Below are 22,307 nucleotides of genomic sequence, written 5' to 3'. Positions count from 1 at the left end.
ACCATATAATACTGTGCCATGTTATAAAGTAGCAAGAGGGTCTCACCACATTCCAAAAAGAGGGTGGCACCCGTATCCACTGTGATCCAAATAAACTTCTTTTCTTTGTACATTGCAGGGTCTCAGGTATTTTGTTAAAGCAATAGCAAACAATTTAAAACAAAGTCCATCCACATACTTTTCTTTGTGACCTCCTTGTCACCCAATTTCCTATCTTGATCTTTATAAATTCCTTAACAGTTAAACCATTAACAACAGCCAATGACGCAGAGTCACGCACACCTCAATCATTCTCTCCACAACCAAATGTGACACCCAGATATATGCCTACCAGGAATCAGCTCAGTGAGGCATTTGTGAGCATGTATGTAACAAAGAGCAACCATCCACTTCTAGAAGGTACCTACAAAGCAACAAAGCCATGTGTAATCTCCCGCTTTTTTCCTTACCATCAACACATGATAGGGAATCCTTTATGAGATTTAAGTTGAAAGAGAGGACATTTCCTGGAAACTGTTACACTTCTTGGGCATTGACTCCTATACAGTGTTTCTATTTTACAATGGAACGCTACAATGCACATCCAATTGTAACATTTCATGAATTGGCAATGCACATTTCATAATGATTAGTTTAATTCAAATGCTTATTTGGTGTACAGTCATCATGTGTTCAGTCTTTCAGCTGCTCCAAATATTCAGCTGCATTCAAATGAAGATTTTGTTGTCTGCAGAACATGACACAAATTATTCCAAAACTCTAGAGACCTTATTAGTGATTGTGAGAAGCTCTATACAACATCTCTGCTGGCCACAGACCTTTTCAATTTAGGTGTGCTGAGTCATAAGGACCCAAGGGGTAGGGCAGCTTGCACTACAGTCTGGACTGGCTTTAAGACTTTTCTTTTCCTGGCCCAACTCAAAAGTAGCAGCTTGCAGACAAATACTGGCAAAACCTAGAGGATCCTACAGAGTTAGTGAGATGGCAGCCACAGCATAGGGAGGCAACTCAGCCAATGCTCAGAGGATTTAGGGCATCCGTGTGATAGTCATACAGCAACTTCTGCTAGTCAACAAATAAGAACAGATGCACTGCTTCTTACTTTTATAGCAAAAGTAACTTAATTGGCATTTTTAAATTCCTCAACCAACCTGCCAGGAATGGTTATCAAAGTTATATTTTAAAAAATACCAAAGGTCTTTGAAATTATAGTATTGGAGAGCAATCATGACCTTCAGAATTTGATGGTCCAAAAAATTCTAAAAGGAAAGAAAGAAAGAAGAAAAAGAGAGAAAAGAAACACACTGGAGTATGAGAGTGACCCTGACTTCTATCAATACTTCTCATAAAGTTGAATGTCAAGCAGACACAATGCCTAGAGCCCAAAGAGAAAGTCAAGGACTACAGCTAGCAACTATAGCTGTCTCATATGGCTAAGGAGATAAAAACTGAAATCAGAGGATCACCAAGAGACTGCTGTTTGTTACTTCATGATGTAATAATGATCAGTGAAGATGACATTGTGGAATAAATGTTCCTTGCTCCATCAGTTATGAAGTCAATGTAGGATTTCTGCAGTTACTAAGTATATTAAATTATTACACAGATTCTTTAAATGGACAAATGAACATGGTATGATTTTTGGTCCCACACAACTTTGTGAGACACCCTGAAAACAAAACTCTATCCATCTTCTACTATAACTGGTGAACCAAAGAAAACTTCTGGTCTGTAGAGGTTTTACTGCATTGAGTTGACATCCAATAATCACCAAAAGTCTCAACCTCCATCTTTCTCCATTATAAAGTCATTCAAGTGTATTACTATAGAACAATTTTAGGAAGTTTCACTCTAATTTATAGAATACAGTTCACCAAAATATCCTGAACCTAAAGGTTCATTTTTATTACTTGTCCAATTTAATTTACTTTTTAAAAGTTAATAGAGTTTTGGGGAGCAGTTGTAGGTTCACAGCAAAAGTGGAAGGAAGGTACAGAGATTTCCCACATACTACTTGCCTCTCCCATAGCCACAGCCTTCCCCTTTATCAACATCTTCCACCAGAAAGGTAAATTTGCTACAATTGATTAACACTGAATGACAGATCATTGTCACTCAAAGTCCATTGTTTACACTAGGTTTCACATTTGGTGGTGTATAGTGTATGGGTTTGGACAAACTTACAATGATATGTATACAAGATTTTAGTTCCATACATGTATCCACTATTTTGGTTTCACTGCCCTGCCTGTTACTTGTTCATGATTTTCTCTCTCCTAACCCCTGGAAGCTGTTGATTTTTTTTTTTTTTTTTTTTGCTATCTCCCCAGTTTTACTTTTGCCAAATGGTCACATAGTTCAAATCCTACAGTATGTAACATTTTCAGATTGACTTATTTCACTTAGTAACACACATGAGTTTGCTCCATTTCTTCTCAGAGCTTGATAACTCATTATTTTTTTACTGTTGACTACTATTCCATTGTCTGTGTACTCATTTACCAACTGAAAGACATCTTGGTCAATTCCAAGTTTGTAACAAAGCTGTTACAAACATTCATGTATAGGAGTTTGTATGAATATATGTTTTCAACTCCTTTTGTGCAGATTCAAAATTTTCCAAAATTATGACATAATTTTTAATTTCTACCAGCAATGCATAAGCATTTCTGTTGCTCCACATTCTTGCTAATATTTAGTATTGTCAGTGATCTGAATTCTTGACATTCAATATTCATGTCATAATATCTCACTGTATTTCTCAGTATTTCCCTGAAGATATACGTTGTGGAGCATGTTTTTATATTCTTACTTACCATCTGTATAGCATTTTGGTGAGACATCTGTTAAGATCTTTGCCCTATTTTTTAAATCAGATTACTGGTCTTACTATTGTTGACTTTTTAAGAGCTCTTTATATATTTTGGATAAAAATCATTTTTACCAGGCCAGGAAAAGTAGTACACTCCTACATCAGTGACTCAGGAGGTTGAAACAGGATGATTGTAAGTTTAAGGCCAGCCTTAGCAACTTAGGAAGACCCAGTCTCAAAATGTAAAATGAGCTAGAGATGAAGCTCAGTGGTAAAGCACTCCTTAGTTCAATCCCCAGTACCAAAAAGGAAGAAAAAGGAAAATTCCTTTAACAGATGTCTTTAAAAATGTTTTTCCCAATCTGTAACTTTTCTTTTTTCATTTTCATCAGTATTTTTCACAGAGCAGATTTTTTTTAATTTAATGAATTCAAGTTTATAAAACATTTTTTCATGGATCATGCCTCTGGTTTTTTATCTAAAATGTCATCACCAAATCCAAGGTCATCTAGATTCTATATGTAGGACTTTCTTTCAACTTTCATAAAATTTAAATTAAAATTGATCATAGCTAATAACAATACACTATATTTTGAAAATTGCTAAGAGAGTAATTTTAAGTTTTCTCATGACAAAAAAAGAATGATAGGTATATGAGGTAATGCATATGTTAATTAGTTTAATTGAGTGATTGCACAATGTATGCATATTTCAAAACATCATGTTGTATAGAATAAATATATATAATTTATATTTGTCAATTAAAATAAAACAAAGAATGGATCACAAACACAAAACCACAAAACGTCTAGAAGAAAACATAATAAATTTTATTTTTAAGTTATGATGCAATTAAATTAAATTTTATATACAGTTGTATGACTATATATTATGTATGCATATATAATATATGATATTATATATTACATATCTATTATGTAATATTTATATTTCATATAATTGCCTCTTCATCTAGGATATAGAATAGTTCCAGCAGCCCAAAGGATTCTAATATCATATCTATGTACTGGTACTAACTCATTATCTCTGAAAATCACCAATCCACTTCCAATATAACACTGCTTTTTTTTCAGAATGTTTTCTAAATAGACTCATGCAGCATATAACTTTTCAAGACTGGCTTCTTTCACACTTAAAGATTTTGAAATTCATACAAGTTGGTATGTGTATCAATATTTCAGTCTATTGCTGATTAGCATTCAATTACATAGATATGTCAAGGTTTATTTATGTATTCACCTATTGAATTATATATTATTTCCCAATTTGGGGAAATTATTAATGAAGCTTTTGTTAACATTTAGATACAAATTGTGTAGAAATACAGTTTCCAATTCTCTGGAGTTAATTCCTTAGGAATAAGATTTCTAGGACATATGGTAAATATATATTTAATTTCATAAAAAATACCAAATGGTTTCCAGAGTGGTTGTAATATTTTGCATTTACAAACTTGCTCACAATTGGTATTGTCAGTATTTTAAAATTTTCACTATTTTGATAGATACACAATAATTTCTCATCATGGTGTTGTGTTATTTTGTGTTCCTGAAGGGCTGACAATAACAAAATATTTTCATGTTCTTAGTTGTTTTCCATATATTCTTCTTTAATGAGGTGTCTAAGTCTTTTGCCTATTATTCAAAATTATGAAAGGTCTTCTTACTGTTGAATTTTATTTAGACACATTTTCATATTTTTATTTTTATTTTAGATGCATATATAATGGAATTGCAATTGATGGATAGGTAGGTTATAGATAATGAACTTCCTAATATAAGATAGTCAGCTGAGAAAGAGAATGCTTGATTTGCATTAGTACCAGCAAAAAGACATAATATTAGAGTTCTTTGGGATACTGGAACTGTTCTATATCCTAGCTGAAGAGGCAATTATATGAAATATAAATATCACATAATATATATACATGTATATAATAGCATATATTATACATACACATGTAATATATGGTCATAAAATTGTATATAAAATTCAATTTAATTACATGGTAACTTAAAAATAAAATTTATTATGTTTTTTCCTAGAAGTTTTGTGGTTTTGTGTTTGTGATCCATTCATTTTTTTTCATTCTTGAAGATAAAAGAGGATTTATACATTACAAGTGCTTGAATCTGTCCTGAGGAAAAGGAACAAGAATATAAGAACAGGATGTCTGGAGCAAGGGAAATGTTATATTAAGAATATGCCTATGGTAAGAATATACAGAGAAAAGATATTTTCTGAGTTCAAGTGTAGCAAGGGAAATAAACATTTTAAGTAAATCAGGAGAATACAGTTTTTTGGTTTCAAGTTTAGCCAGAAAATCTGATGCTTTAGGTCAGAGGCTATAGCACTTGATACATAGATGTCACTAAAAACTAGTTTTTAGATATTTAAGGGTTTTGATACTTCTTTACTTCTTACATGAAAAACAGGAATAAATTCTCCTAGGTTCTGTATTCTGTGACCTCAAGAATGCTACATACAACTAAAGTTCCATTACACCCACTATTTGTTAATTGCTTTCTCATGGTCTCCTTAAGTTTATCCTTAATTGACTCTAAACCATTAATGTATTTTTCGAGCTTTAATATTATTGGGATGGTACAACCATCTCTTATTTCTTAAATTGTGTAATATCAAAACATCTGCATACCAAGTTTGTTTTTAACTTGCATTAGCTATGAGGTGTAGATATGAACCGATTTATCACTGTTTTCTATCTTTGCTACCTGTCTCTTCATCTATGAGGAAGAACTTTTACCTAAAAGGCAAAATTCACATCCTTGTATTGATTTTAAAGTCATCCTGTCTGTTGCATACAACATCTTATAATTGCTCCAATAAACTATATATCCGATGTTTTTAACAGAAACCATTGTTGTTATGTTTCATTTTGAATAATAAATATCTTGGGAATATACTTGAGAGCATAAAACTTAATTCAGTGTACTGCAGAATAAATTAGCCCACCAAAAATTAATCTCCTGGATTCCAAACAAATAGTGCATTGTGCTATTAAAAAAAAAAACAATTAAAAAGCACTTTGTAATGTTCTAGTTAAAGACCATTGTAAAAAAAATGAAAACTTTCCCTATACAAAAGAAAACAACTTTCTTTGTATAACCAGCTTCCATAGAAACTATTTCTCAAATAACTTTAAGGAGTTAAACCTAAATTTAAACAAGAAATATCATCAGAAGCTGGAAAGTGAAGGTGATAGTGAGGGAGGTGATTTCAAAACCATCTGAAATGAGAACAAAGGCAGTAAAGCTATTAGTCCTATATTCCTCAAGGGATTATAGGAAGAAATTAATAAATAAAAGCAACAGTGACTTAATGATTTTCTTATGTAAACCAAAATCAAGCTTACTGCTCAGACAAAATGAAAGAAGACTGCTTTCACACAGACCTTGACTCGCTATTTATTACAACTTATTTTACAGAATTCTTTACTATGTAACTAGGTGTTATAAGGATGAGGAAGATAAATAAGATGCATGAAGGATTTTAACCCATATGGAAAAATAAATAATATAAGTGATCACAAACCACAAATAATATCTGATAACTTACACATACACTCATTTTTTCAATAACAAAAGTCAAATTTATTTTGCTCAATTTGAATACATAAACTTGAATAAATATGAATTAGAGGGTTTTACTTAATATTTTATTTACATACTTATTGGAAGTTACATATCTATGAAATGTATTAATTCAGAAATATATATGTTTAAATTCATGTTCATGAAATACTTTCATTCAAACTTTTCACATGCATCCCCAACATCAATAACAGCTTCATCATAACCAAAGGTACTTATATAATTTTCCACCATACTCTGGCTTCTTTCTAGGAAGTTTAAGATATTTGGATGTTCATGTATGATGATGCTGTCAGAATAGCTTTACTCCATGCCATAAGTACTCATTCATGTAATCGCACTTTTTTCTTCTTTATTTTTCTTCCTTTAGAACTTAGCTAACTTTGATTGTATGGCTAGGAAGTGTTTTATAATGCCAAGTCCCTACTATTAGATATTTAAGTTATTCGTGCTTTTTTACTAAATATGTTGCAATGAACAGAATTTAGCTAAATTTTTGTGCGCATCCTTAACATTGTCTTTAGAATAAAACCTAGAAGGGAAATTGATGGACCAAAGCGAATTTTCCACCATACTCTGGCTTCTTTCTAAGAAGTTTGAGATATTTGGATATATATAGCATATATATATATATATATATATATATATATATATATATATATATATACACACACACACACATAGGCTTTTGGTATACATTACCAGAACACTCTTTAGAAAGTTGATACATTCTTATTTTAACTGGTGGCAATACCCTTTTGCCTTGACAAGGGTGTTGATTTTATTTCTGCAAATTTGGTTTTTTAAACATTCTGATTTTAAAACATTAAAAGCCACATTGAGTTTCAGTTACATGGATATAAATGCCCAATTATGAAAAAGCAGCCTGGGATAAATCCAATAACACATGCCAGGTGCAGCCAGTTGTGTTATTACTGCTATTTGTATTAATTCAGAGTGTAACAAAAACTTCAACAATGATATATACAAGAAAATCATTCAATCTATTTTAATTTCAAACACTTAGAATAAAATGTACTATCCGCTATTTAGGTCAATTGCAACTATTATGCTAAATGGACCAACATAAGAGACAAAGTAACCATAATTCATATTTTAATAGACTTGTCTCTACAATGTCAAAATGGCATTATGTGAATTCATTGCTCTAGGAAAATAGGGAATGAGAGGAATGGCTTTTTTCCCCCTTGTTGCTGGAGCCTAACACCCATACTGCTGGAAACTGTCTAAATGGTTTTAAAAACTGTGTGAATGTACTGTGTATACAACCAGAGATATGAAAAACTGTGCTCTATATGTGTAATAAGAATTGTAATGCATTCCACTGTCATATATAAATAAACAAAAAGCTGCACTTAATTATAATGGGTGGGTGGAGGGACTTTGCCTTCCATTTCCCATTGAAATTAAAAGCCACTTTGCAATAGGAGTGCAAGTTAAAAACAGTAGAAATTAACTCTTAAATATGTGTGTATGTGTGTGTGTGTGTGTGTGTGTGTGTGTGTCTGTCTGTCTGTCTGTCTGTTTCTGCCCATAAACCATGAGCAGAAATTACTATTTTTTTTTTTTTTTTTTTTTTTGCTGGTTTCCACTCCATCCACTGGAATACCTCCAGCTCTGCCAGGTCCTGATGCTCCTCTTCAGCTTGGGTGCTTGTGGTTGATGCTGATTTGTCTCCTACTATGGCTGAACAGAGGTCTCCTCCAGTCAGTAATTCTAATCTTTCTGTAGCTACTGCACTGAATACTACAGTCTCTGCCATGTCAAGATGCCTCTGCTTGGTGCCATGGTTGTTTTTGTAGACCATTACTGCCACAGATGTGTTCCTTATACCACTGAAATCTGCACGGTTCTCTGTAGGTGAAGTGGTATCTCTCTCCCCTATATGTTGCACTTTTTGGGAAAGACACCAAAATTGTGCTGCTCTTGACTTATTTTCAAATTGAGTTCTTCTCTGTAGTAGGTCTCCCACCTGTGTATGTACCCCTGTGTTCTTCTAGTGTATAACCACATTCAGAAAATGAAGGATAGATGCAGTAACCCCACCAGGTTTGACTCAGAATTCCCACCCCCAAAACCACTAAGATCACTGAGGCACATTGTAAATTGAATGACAATAATCTCAAACATTACTAAGCATCCTCTGGGCTTCTTACCCATTCTTCAGATATGTGTGGGTATGCCTATATATGGAATAGCCTCAAACTGAGACTTTTGCTACAAGTTATTAATTTAGTGATAGCTCAAGTAGCATGAGGAGTGGATTAACTAACTAGCTAAACCACCTTTCTTAACACCCCTGGTCAATTTCGTTCCTACTGTATTATCTTGGCCTTGTGCACAAACACCTCTCAAAGTCAGAGCAGCTCCAGAATTTTCACCCCCTGTGATTGAATGGAACTTGTCTCTGCCTCTGAAGAATTAAAACAACCATTAGCAAATTGAGTTAATAATAAAAATTTTCATGCTATTTCAAGTGAATTTTTACAATCTTCTACCTACCAATAGCTCTAAAGCAGGCTCAGTTTTTCTCATCTCCCTGTTCATTTTAGCTAATAGCTAGTTACTAATTAGAGAGGATATTATCTCTTTTCCTGACTCTTTTGCTTTAAATCTGAGAGGCAAAAACTGACAGTCATTAACTCTTAGAAGAATAAATCAAGCGTTAGGTCACATGACTTCAATTTCCTACATGTGTGTCTGACTTTTTCTCTTAGGAAATTCCAAGTGTAAAACTCTCCAGCTTGCCCTCTCGTCTTTCTCTCATCCTATTTATCCTCCCTCTTTATTCCCTCACTACTTGTAAATTTCAAACAATATTTTGGTGCATCTCTCACAACTATTCTAATGTCTTTACTTAGATGCACTCTGAACAAGATATTCAGCATTCTTCTAAAGGTATACTTTTCTTGCACACTAAATTTACACAATAAGCAAATCTAATTTTTAATAAATAAATAGCTTTCTAGTTCAGAAAGTTTTGATCATGACCATTTTTGTTTGAGGGCATTAGAAAAACCAGTTAAAATTGACTGGATTTAAAAAGAGCAGAGAGAAGGAAAGAGAGATTACCACTTCACATCTCTGGATGGTATAGGTTATACCAGTCTGAAGAATGGCAGAACCAGGAGTTAAAAATTATTGGTTTTCTTTTCCTCGTGATGGCTCAATTTGTTCATAGCTTTTTTTTCCTTTATAGCAAAATATTTGCCAGGTACTCTAAATTTTAATTCAATTCTCCTAGGAGCTCCAGTGGAAAAGTATGTGTTTCCCTTTTAAATAGTCCAACAACTGACCCAGGATTAAGTCTCATTTATTCTAACTAATAACATATCCATCATCTTAACCTAAATGCTCTCTAACTTATTTGCTCTCAAATCACATGCAGCAGGCTTAAAGTTCAGCCCTCTTCATCAGGAAATTGCTACAAATAATTTAACAAAAATCAGTGCCTACCATTTTCCAAAGTAGAAGGGTATATAAAAAATCAGGATATGCTACTTCACCAAGGAGGCTCTTTGTAAGGGCAATATTCAGATATGCAAGGTCTGGTGACATGTACTATAACAGATGATGAGCTCAAGTGCATACTGCATGAGGAGAGAGAACACGAGTTGGAGAAAGTAGATAAAAGGTTTAAGATTCTGTAAATAAAATATCCTAATGAAATGAGACTGACTCCTGTGTCTACTCGGCAAGGGGCATTCCTCAAAGAAAATCAGAGTGTCATTTCTAACTAAGAGAGATCGATATTAGACAAGAAAAAACAGATATCCACTGTAGACTACAGTCAATATCTCCATGTGACCATTTCATGGGCAAGAGAATGAGTGGTGAAATCTATAATTAGGTTGCATGACAAGATTTCTCTCCATCTGTCATGATTAATTCATGGATCCTTGACCTAGTCCAAGAAATTCCCTATAACAGTGTTTAAAAATAGTTCTGCTACACATGTAAGCACAATTAGATCTTGGAATGACCTTCTCACTCCATGGTAATCTGTTTCATTTCTGATCTTCCTATTACTGGCTTTCTCTCACCCTTGGCCTATCTACTACCAAATATTGTCTGATACCCAGCCACTTCATTCTTTACGTTCATTACAGAATCTTAAACCTGTCTTTTATCCACTTTCTCTAACTCATGTTCTCTCTCCTCATGCAGCATGCACTTGAGCTCATTTCATTGTCTGTTATATTACAAGTCACCAGACCTTGCATATCTGAATATTGCCCTTACAAAGAGCCTCCTTGGTGAAGTAGCCTATCCTGATTTTTTATGTATCATTCTACTTTGGAAAATATTAGGCACTGATTTTTGTTAAATTATTTGTAGCAATTTCCTGATGAAGAGTACTGAATTTTAAGCCTGCTGCATGTGATTTGAGAGCAAATAATTTAGAAAGCATTTAGTGATGTAATCCCCAGGGTTGTGTGTGTGTGAAAGGGAAAGGAGTGGTCCCTGTTCTGTATCATATCAAAGTCAAATATTTTCCTATTTAACCCTTAACACTTTTGTAGGTAATGCAATCTTTAAAAAAATCCTCCCCACATTGCTAAATATCTCTGTCTCATAAGGGGTACAGAGTAATGCTTATTATTTGGGATTTGGGGACGTGCAACGGTGATATGCCTGAATTGAAAGGAAAGCTCTCCTTCCTACCCCAATCCCAAACCAAGGCTGTGAACCACTGATACAAGGCAGTGTATCAGTGTATATAAGGCAGATACAATCCCAAAATATTTATCTGGAGCATATCTCAAAAGCAGATTTTTATAACCTAGTCAAGATATAATTAATCAAAATCTCTGAGTGTGAGACTTAGATACTGATATTTTTAAATACTCTCTAGATGATTCTGAGGATCAGCCAGGTTTGGGAATTATTAGAATATAGCATCTGGTTCCAAAGCAAAATGAGAATAAGAACTCAGTGAGCATATGCTCCAATTGTAAAGGCAGTTGCTTATCATCCCATTGCTTGCTTTGAATCAAAAATAAACCAGGCATTTCTTCATTTGGGTTTGAGCAGAATGCACCAGCCCAGCACACATCCTTTGGATACAGCACATACAAAGGTCCTTCATGGATGGATTAACTCTAATAGGAAAGCTGTTCTTTATGCAGGTGACCAGATGAGAAAACCTGCCACCACACCAACCTACCAATTATCACCATGCCCCACTAAAAATGTCAGGGCAGGGCAGTCTGCATTTGAATAGGGCAGCAAAACTTTTTACAGTATATATTAATTCTACTTTAGATAACCTTGGTTACGCACAAAAGCCAAAACAAAACAAACAAACCCAGAACAGCTCCTTCAATAGAAAATATAGTTCAAGCAAATCAGGCTCTTTATGTATGCAGATCACTGAAGGATATTTTCATTATTTCAATTTTTTTAGTTAACCCCCATGTATAGCTTCTGAGAAGGAAAAGATAAGAACATTTTCTACCTTTGCAACTTAAACAGCACAAGCCTAAAGTGAAGATTATTCATTATCTACACTGACTGAACTTTGCCCCTGCCTCAGTTTGCTGAGGAATATGACATATCCTGTCCTCTTAGGCCAGACAGAGCTGCAGGTGAATTGCTTTTTAGCAAAAAAAAAAGCATACGGGGTCAGCACAGTGGTCTGATTTTATAGAATTATTCTCTTTAACTTTTGTTCCCACCATTCTCATCTATCTGTCCCCTAACATTTCTACCAACTTTGATAACCTCCCAAATGACAAACCTTCCATTAAAAGCCTCCCTTCCCTATTCTCTCCCCCATACTGTGAAATCCTTGTTCATCTCTAAATTATTTATTTATTTGTTGCCCTTAACTAAAATCAACTCTTCCTGAAAAGCACAGTTTAATCAACACATGTCTCCAATAAAATTCTTTTACTCTCCATTGACCCACAAACTAAAAAGTAAAATAGGATTTCCTCTTTTCCAAAACCTGTTTTCTATGTTTAGGATTTTACTCCTCATTCAAATTTCAACTCTTTGGAATTTTGTCATGTGATACCAGTGTGTCCTTGCCTCTGAAACTTACAAAGCTCCTGAACATTTCTTTATGTACTTTGAAAAGCTTATATACTATGATTCAATCCATGTATCTATTCTACTTCTGTCACCATCTGAATGATTTCAAAATCTCTAAAACTATTTGCCCTCAACTCTAATGACCTCAGATAGAGTTCTTCAGTTTGTCATCCATCTCTGTCATCATTTAAAACAGTTCCATCTTTGAAATATTGAACTTCAATAATGATTGCTATCCTGTTGCTATGTTGGTGCTTTATCTACCATATTACTAATAATTACCATATTATTAGTATTTTTAGTACTAATCTTACTTTGACCTAATTGAGATTTCTAAATCATTTTTTCTTCTAATTGTCTACTACTCTGTCATGTCCATTTTGGGTTTTTTGTTTCTTTGTTTTTGTTTTCATTTTGTACCAGGAATTGAACCCAGGGGCACTTAGCCACTGAGCCACATCCCCAGCTCATATATTTTTTTTTTAAATTTTGAGATATGATCTCACTAAGTTGCTTAGGGCATTGCTAAGTTGCTGATGCTGTCTTTGAACATGCAATATTCCTGCTTCAGCCTCCTGAGCTGCTGACATTACAGGCATGCACCACTGAGCCTGGCTGGGTAACCTTTTAAAGTCAATCTAGACTTGATGCTTAACCATTTAAAAAATATTTTAGAAGCCCTGAATATCCCATTATTTTTATGCATCACTTAGCAAAATATCAATAATGAAATAATTCTAAAGACTTTATTCCTCAGCTGTAATAATTAGTAAAGCTGAAAAAATACACTGGTATAAAAGACTTGTGACATTACAAACCCATTGTTCCCAACTTCTAGCTTAGTGCTCAGAGGTGACTATTATCACTTATTTTTTACTTGCTCATCAACATCTTCCTCATCAATAACATGAGGTAAAGCAGAACATCATGGCAGAAGGGATAGTAGAGGGAAGCAGCTCAGGACACAGCAGCTAAGAAGCAGAGAGTTTTACTCACCAGAGACAAAATATAAATCCCAAAGTCACACCCTCAGTGACCTACTTCCTCCAGCCAGACCCTACCTGCCTACAGTTACCACCCAGTTAGCGCAGATTGGAGGATTAATCTACTGATTAGTTTGCACCCCCCATAATCGAATCATTTCACCTCTAAACACTCTTTCATTGTCTCACACATGAGCTTTTGGGGACACATCCTATCCAAACCACAGTACTATGAAACTGTAATTTGAACTGCCACATAAACATTGAGGACTAATAAATGTCTATATATTTAGCTAACTAGCTAGCTAGAGTTTTCCTGAATTCAGAATTCCCATAGGACTGTAGTCTTGATACCTCTCTCTAATGTGCTACAGGCATTTCAAACTCAAAATGTCTAAAAATAAATGCATTACCTTACCCACAGAGCTACTCTTCCCCCCAAATTTAGCTTATTTTGAGTCATTATTGTATCACATAACATTACATAAAAGCTTATGAGTCATCTTTTACTTTATTTTTTTATTTCTCAAATTTAACTAGAAACTATATCCTGCCAATTTTATTTCTACTATTATTTTTGCCTGAACTTCAGAGGGTATATCAGGAATGGGGAGGAAGAGCAATTTTCTTCTTCATTCCTCATAGTCTCTCCTTAGTTTAAGGTGCCTATTTGTTTCCTTAATGTGTTAGATCAACAGCCTGGTATCTGATCTTACTTTCATTCCTATTACCCTAACATCAATTTTCTATAATGCTTTTTTAAAAATGGTGTTACTTTCCTGCTTAAAATTATTTAGTGGCTTTTTATTAAATCTAACTTCCTTATCATTGAGTTTAGGAATCTCTATATTATGGCCTTTCCTCCAACTTTACCTCCCACCAGCCTTTGCCTAACATCTTACCATGCAACAATTCTGAATTAAGTTCAGTTGGTCTTTAATGTCTTGATATTTACCCAGTGCTATGACTTTAATGATATTTATATTCTACCCTCTAATAAGACTGACACATTCAATCTTTTACCTGGCTATCAAATTGGGCATCTTTAAAATTTGATTCACAATACTTTTTCTAACTCTCAAGGAAAATGTCTCTTAGGATGAGTTAGGTGGCCTTGTTTGCTTACCTACAATCCCCCTGAATATTTTAACATTTTAATAAATATACATAATTTTAAGTGATTTTTGTCTTGTTCTCTATTAGCTTATGGATTTTATATTTTTCAAGAGCCATAGACTTTTTGTGTCCCAATATCCATATTGCCAAACACAACGCCAACCATATAATTTACTCAGTAAATATGTACTTAGTAAATGAAAGGATGATGGTATGAGTGAACTTTTGGTTCTTCCTTTAGAGAACCGGACATTGGAAGTGACCTTACACTGAAGGAATTAGAAATGATGAAAACGTGTAAGAATAACTTCCTGTAGAATAGGGGCCATGCACTGTACATAAATCAATATAGTTCTTACACATAATTGATCCTTATAAATTATAAGGAATATAAATTGAAACACACACACACAAAAAAATAGCATAACAACTAGAGGCAAGAGCATAGTGACTCAGAATTCCATAGCTACAAATGTCTCCTTCTGAACTGAAGAATAATACAATCCTAATTTCATAATTATGACTCTAAAAATTCAAACTGGGTTTATTTGCAGTATGTTTTACAAATTTAAAAAAGTATATAAAACTTTTCATAAAAACTTGCCTCAAGAAGCTCTAATTTATTTTTGAAGATCTTGGGCCCATTAAAGTTTGGGTTCACACTGTCTCGACAACTTACCCAAGTTAGCTTACCCAAACAAAAATAAAATTGGGTTACCAAATAAAAAAGAAGATTATGGTTAAGTTTAACTTTAAGTTAAACAATGGTTTTAGTATAATTATGTCACATGTAACATTTGTCACACAAACACTAAAAACATTTTTATCTGAAAATAAAGTATAACTGGGCATCTGATTTTATCTGGCAACCCTAATCCAAATGAAATCCCTCATTATCATTGCCACATAAATTATGCATTTTAACATGAAATCTATACATTTAGGATATAAATTTAATTCTATAAACTCTGATGTCTAAGAAATATATGTTTTTGGTTATAAATCACTTTCCATAGAGATCTTTACTTATTCAGTGTAGGCTGAACTATAAGTCAATTTGAGGTTTTCTCCACTTTCCTGGTTGCATCAAAATTCTGGGGCTTGGTAATATACAAAGACAAGATGAGGGAGTCATCTGCACTAGGTCATCATTGACCCTTGACTCAATCTCCTAAGATAACCTTCTATGTCTTGGTTTCAGTCACCATTTGCACGAAGACATTCTTTTATGCACACAGGATCATTTTTTAATTTTTGGACCAAAGTTGACTAGGGGAAAAAAAACTCATACTTAGCTATTTGTTCCACTCTTGAGAACATGGAATTCATTATACACTTCAGTGCTGAGACTCAGGAGAGCAAAGTGTAACTGATCTAGACCATTTGCTTAGAGATACCATACAGTTAGTTTTATTCTAGGTCTTGCTAATTTCTTGTGCTTTTTCAGAGTAAGGGGCACACATTGCCTCTGCATTAGAAAGTCCCAACCCACCTAGGTTTCTCTTCTCCCTGTACCCTTAGGCTGACCACAGAATTCAAATATGGGCTCACAGGGTCCAGATACCTACACCTTTCTCCCCTGTATTCCTTCATCCTCTAGAACTACTTTTTAGTCTCATGTATGGTGAGGGGATAAACTGGAAACCTTTCACTTATTTCTCAGATTGTCTCCCAAATGCATGGCTTATGCCCTGAGTACATCCAAGTCCCTGAGACCAAGATTTTTGCATCTAATTTTCCTCTGCTTTCTGAAGTTTTATTCCTTCCCTGAGAAAATATTTTTCAAAACTCAGTAAAAGAATATAAAAAAGTTTATAGAAAAAATTGTAGGAGAGAGAGAGAGAAATAGAATAAGTGCCACATAACTACATGAATATTTTGGTTTGTGTGTATGCAAATATGGCATTTTAAAAAGATAAATGGTATACCTTTACATACACATGTATGTGTGTATGAATATATATACAGGTATATATGTGAGTTGTATGTATGTATGAAAACATGTGTATAAATGTTTTATACAAATATATGTGGATAAATATTTAACAGGTGTGTGCACATATATAACTGTATATACACATATGTCTACATACACATATAAAATGGTTGTGTGTGTGTGCGGGAGAGAGTGTGAAATGATACCCAAATAAATTTTCATTTTGGGGTTATATTTCAACTACAGTATAGCATTTTGTTATTGCATTTTGATAATTCCAAAGATTTGGAATGCCCTGCTCTTGGTATCTTAGCTCCAATATAAGATAGTATGGAGTGTCTAGCTTATTACTGTGTTTACTGAAGTGGGTAAATTCACCCCAGAGTCATCAGAACATGTCCATGAGTAGTTACCACTCAAGAAAACTCAATTTATTTAGCTGGATTATATAGCAAGCAGTTTAATACATCTGGTGCCATGAGAATACAATACACAAAAAGACAAACCTAAGTACCATAATGAAGAGATTTTAATGGTTTTCTCCTATTATGTGTTCATATTCTAACCAACAAAAAATGGGAGAGAATGGCTGTTTCTGAATTGTGTCTAGCTAATACACATTATTATCACTCCTATATTTTTCTGTTCCTGGAGGGCAATTCAAAGGAAATTGAGCTTGGTTGGCTTGGATGCTTGCCTCACAGAACTATTTATGGTAAAAGTCACAAAACCCCATGGACCACCATCTGCACTGTTCAATAGCTTCTTCTAATTTCTTTTTACTTGCTCCAGATTTCTCATTATAGTCCATGTTTTATCCCCAGAGTGACTTCTATAATCTATAAGCATGAGCCTACTTCAGGCACACTATAAGTCATCTTCCAGTTCCCAAGTGGGGGACAGATGCTATAGGGTACATGCCTTGCCATGGCTACCAGGATATTTAGGCTTTGTTCTAAACATAATCTTTGAGTTTTTCTATAGGGGATATTTTATTTTGGGATATGGGTAAGCAAAGTAGTAAAGGAGGAATACTGGTGAGCTAAGACATGAATGAGACATGATAAAAAATAGGGAGGCCTGGTTCTTTTTAAATAACAAAGAGATTTGATAAATCAGCCTGACTATAAGCATAACATTGATTCAATTTTATATCATGCTATTTTTAACCTATTTTTGAGTAGGATAATAAATGTGTGTCTACATTCTCTTTAAATGATGTGTGACATTTAATTTGCAGGTCATACATATTTGTTCAGTGTGTTATTTAATGGGCAGAGATAGAGTAACCTTCAATCATATAAAGGATTTTTGTCATCATTCTCAATGTAAACCTAATACGAGCAAGGGGTGACATCTACCACAGTTACAAAAGACCTTCGGAATGATAGCAGTTCACAGACTCATTTACCACTAAGACCTGCAGGCCACAGAAAAAGATTAATCAAAAGCATAGCCCAGCACAGCTAGTCAGGATGTTGAAGCAGGAGGATCCCAAGTTTGAGACCAGCCTTGGCAACTTAGTGAGATGCTGTTGCAAAATGGAAAAATTAAAAGGGCTGGGAATGTAGCTCAGTGGTAAAGTGTTCCTGGGTTTAATTTCTAGTACCAGACTAAATAAATAAATATTAAAAATAATTTTCTTCAAAGCAAAGATTAATTATTTTATTTTAAGTACTTTCTTTTCGTGTTAGCATATGTGTTTATGTGTATGAGCTTCAGTAGTAAATTCTATCTAGCTTAATATTAAGTGAACACATAGGCACAGATGTGTACAAGCCCAAATATACATGAACATGAATTCATCTTTAGTTCTATATTGTGAACATTTAACCAAATATTCTTGTGATAGAACCTGGGAAAGTCAGTTGGGCATGGTGGTGCATGCCTGTAATCCCAGCATCTCAGGAGGCTGAGGCAGGGGGATCACAAGTTCAAAGCCAGCCTCAGCAAAAGTGAGGTCCTAAGCAAATCAGTTAACACTGTCTCTAAGTAGGGCTGGGATGTGGCTCAGTGGTCAAGTGTCTCTGAGCTCAATCCCCAGTACCTCCCCCAACCCCGCAAAAAAATTTTAAAAAAAAGAAAGAAAAAAGAAACTGGGAAAAGTAAACTAAGAGAGAGGGTAGAAGTACAAAGAAATCCATATCACAGACAGAAAAATAGGCTGAAAGAAAATAAGAAATACATGCTTATATAGAAAACTAGTAAAAAGAGACACACTATTCCCCATCTTTGTGGGAGTTATTATATGATGGAAGGTTTTGTGGGCTGATCTGGGAAAATTAGCAAACCCATTCCCATCATTTGGTTTACACGAGGCTTACATATGCAGATACAAGGTGCACTTGTTTCTATAGCTGAAACCAATTCAAATTTATTTTGTCATTCTCAAAGGCAGAAGTACAACCTGGTTTCACTAGGCTGACATCAAGATGTCAGCAGGTCTGTAGATTTCTTTCTGTAGGATGAAAAGAAACATTTATAACTTATGTTTTGTAACTTCTAGAGCTGCCACCATTCCTTGACTATCTCCCACATCTCCTTCCTCTGTCTTGTAAGCCAGCAATGTTAAAATCTCCCTGACTCTCCTTCAGTGGTCACCTCTCTCTGAGCTCAGCCTGAAAAGTTCTTCACTGCTAAAGATGCATGTGATTGGATGGAATCCATCTAGATAATCAAGGATAATCCAAAGTCTTGATCAAATCTGCAAAGTTCCTTTTGCCACATAAGGTAGCATGACCACAGTTTCCAAGAATTAGGAAGTGGACATCCTTAGGAGCCATATTCTGCCTACAATACAAGCATATAGAGTATCAATAAGTACAGATGAAGCAATTGATCTTTCAGAGATAAGGTGTAAGAAAGAAGGAATGCTCACAGCACAGTAGGAAACTACACAAAATTTAACATCAATCTTCCCGTATCTGTGTGATAAAATATGAGATATTAGTATTTAAAATGTTTCTAGAAATGTCAGAGAAAGCATAATCATGTGAAACTAATTACTGGAGAAATGCACAAAATTAGTTGCATTGAAACAGGTACTATACAAAGCTAGGAAGAGAAGGAAAAACATTCAAATGCCAACTCTGGGGATTCAAGAAGGTAATAAAATTGACTTAATGTATATCCAAGAGCCTCACCTACACACACTCACAGAGAGACACAAAATTTGCCCCCTTGCCTTCCATAAAATTTATTATTAATATTACATTTAATGTATAAAATCTTTGTAAATCATGTATTTATATTATATATTTTCAAGTGCCCCTTACTTTCTACAAATAAAATTAAAGGTAGTATTCAATGTATAAGCCATAGTATTCTTATACATTTAATAAAGTAAAAGAAAAGTTCCAAAGATTTCTTACAGATACTTTAATATTTTATTACATGGTAAAAGCTTACTTTTTCAAAAAGTGTTACTGGACCTACATTAGTAATATTCTAATTGCAAACCAAAATCATTTTTTTCTAGTTATCCTTGTTAGTAAAGATGTACCTGGAGCGCTTCTCTTCCAGGAGCTCAGGTCCATGACGCACTGAATGGTGCATGACCCATCACCTCCAATCCCTGTGAATGGCGTGAACTTTGAATGGCGCACCTCCAATCCCTGAAGGGGCTCGAACTCTAGGCCAATGAAGAAGTAACAGCCCACTCACCTTGCTCCTCCTCATCCTGCATTGAGCCCATAAATATCAACACCCTGTCTGTGCTCTCTCTCTTAAAATCTTGGACAGGTAAACAGTTGTTTTGGCTTGTTGAGTTTATGGAACTTTTTCCGCCATTCCTACAATCCTTGCTCAGTAGGTATGACTAAACATGTAAAATGGATGAGAGAATTGAGACAATTACACTAAGAAAATATGACATATTTTAAGCTGAATTATTCAAACAATTCATACCAAGGTATTTCATTCATCTTTATAATTTGAAGAATTTCCAAGTTTCTAAATTTTCTGTGTATAGAGACCACCTAAGTAAATAAGTTATTCAAGTGTTCAGCATCAGTTAATCTTGGAAACTGGTATAATTTGATATTTTTGAGACTTTATCCTATCTGTGCATTCACAACAATGTAATGAAGGAAAGAAATTTACATTTGTAGGGGGCTTGTCATGCCCCAGGCAGTAGAATTTCTACTTTTTATACCAATCATGTAAGATATTTTTTTCAGAAGAAAAAATATAATTCTACACTAGGAATTTAAGTAACTTTACCCAAAACCACATAGGTGAGTAAGTGACCAAACAAAAATTAGTATTTCTATTTGAATAATAGATATAGATATTGCATTATTTTTCAGTAAAATAGACTGCTTATAAAATTACATTAATCTGAGTGGTTCTACAAAATCAGAAGAAATATGGGGTAACTTCTTAGGACCACTTCTCTCCTAAAAGCATCATTAAAACCAAAAACAACTCCCCAAATACCTCCCTTTGATTTCAGTGGCCCATGGATGTGCACATGGGCAGTTGCTATCTTCCATTGTCCCTAGTGATTTTCCCATGCTTGGCATTACAGTCGCCATATTGCCTAAATGGACAACTGAACTTCCTGGTAGGTGTTAGTGTAGGAATGTTTCCTGTTTTCAGTTCTGCCATTACTTCCTACTGATCTTTCACAGACCTTGCTCTTCATCAGTCCTGACAGAGACTTTGCTCCTTTCTGCTTCAATTACTATGTAGACTTAGTATCAAGAAATGCCCTTCCTCTCTCAGTACTTCCCTGGATCTCTGCTTTATTACAGAAAATTTCATGGCATTGCTTTTTGTCTGGATTACTCTTTATTGAGGCTATCTCTCCTTGAGACTTTAGCACTAGTCCAGTCGGAAGGCAGCCTAAAAGTTCCCCTTGGCTCTGCAAAATTATAGACAGGATTCTCTCTGACTATTGGCTCCCAACCTCCTCTGTCATAGAGCATTTTCTTAAAAAACAACAACAACAAAAACCTTGCAATTGTAAATTCTTTCTTTCCCCTCAGAATGTGTGTAAATCTTTCCCCAGCTACTTGCCAGTTTTACAATAAAGGAAATGTTTTTCTCAAAATTCTGGGAATCATCACTTTAAAAGGAAAATAGTAATGGAAAAAGCATCCCTATTTCCCAGTTTCTCCCAAAGAGTGGGAACCCTACTTAGATGGGTACCAACTAGTAAATGCAAATGCCCTATTCACAGAGGAGCGTATTTGCAAACTCAGGAATTACTCAATGGACTTAAAACATCTCATTGACCGACCAGTCGCCTCATGCTCACCAGTACTTTTTCACTAGTTCACTCCAGTGCTTAAAGGCTCTCCCACATTTTGTTTCAGGGAAGATGAGTTCAGTCTCTATCCTCTATTACAACAGTCTTGAACAAAGTCTTCCTTACTTATTTAAATTTGCCTCAATAAATAGGGACTGGAAGACAGTGTCATTGTCTTAGCTACAGGATGTATCTGACATGGTGCTTCCATCTAGGAGCACACACACAGTTTTTTAAGACTCCCTTTCCTCAGGATGCATCCCCTCTGCTTTGAGGGTATTTCATCAAATAGGAGACAGTTCTCCCCCTGTCACTTTGATGTGCTAGCCTTAGAACGCCACAGGCTTTTCGGACTCCATTCAGGTGTCTTTTTAATAAAACTTTGTAGTTTGATATTCAAGTCTGTTCTCAGTTGGCACAATGCGCATCATGACAAACCTAGACATGAACAAATTTATCAAATGTATTCACCTTAAGCTTCTACTCTGGGAACATTATCATAGAAGTAGAGAGAAACTCT

The sequence above is a fragment of the Urocitellus parryii genome, chromosome 4, assembly GCF_045843805.1.
Source record: "Urocitellus parryii isolate mUroPar1 chromosome 4, mUroPar1.hap1, whole genome shotgun sequence".
Classification (NCBI taxonomy): Eukaryota; Metazoa; Chordata; class Mammalia; order Rodentia; family Sciuridae; genus Urocitellus; species Urocitellus parryii.
This window is presented reverse-complemented; position numbering follows the sequence as displayed.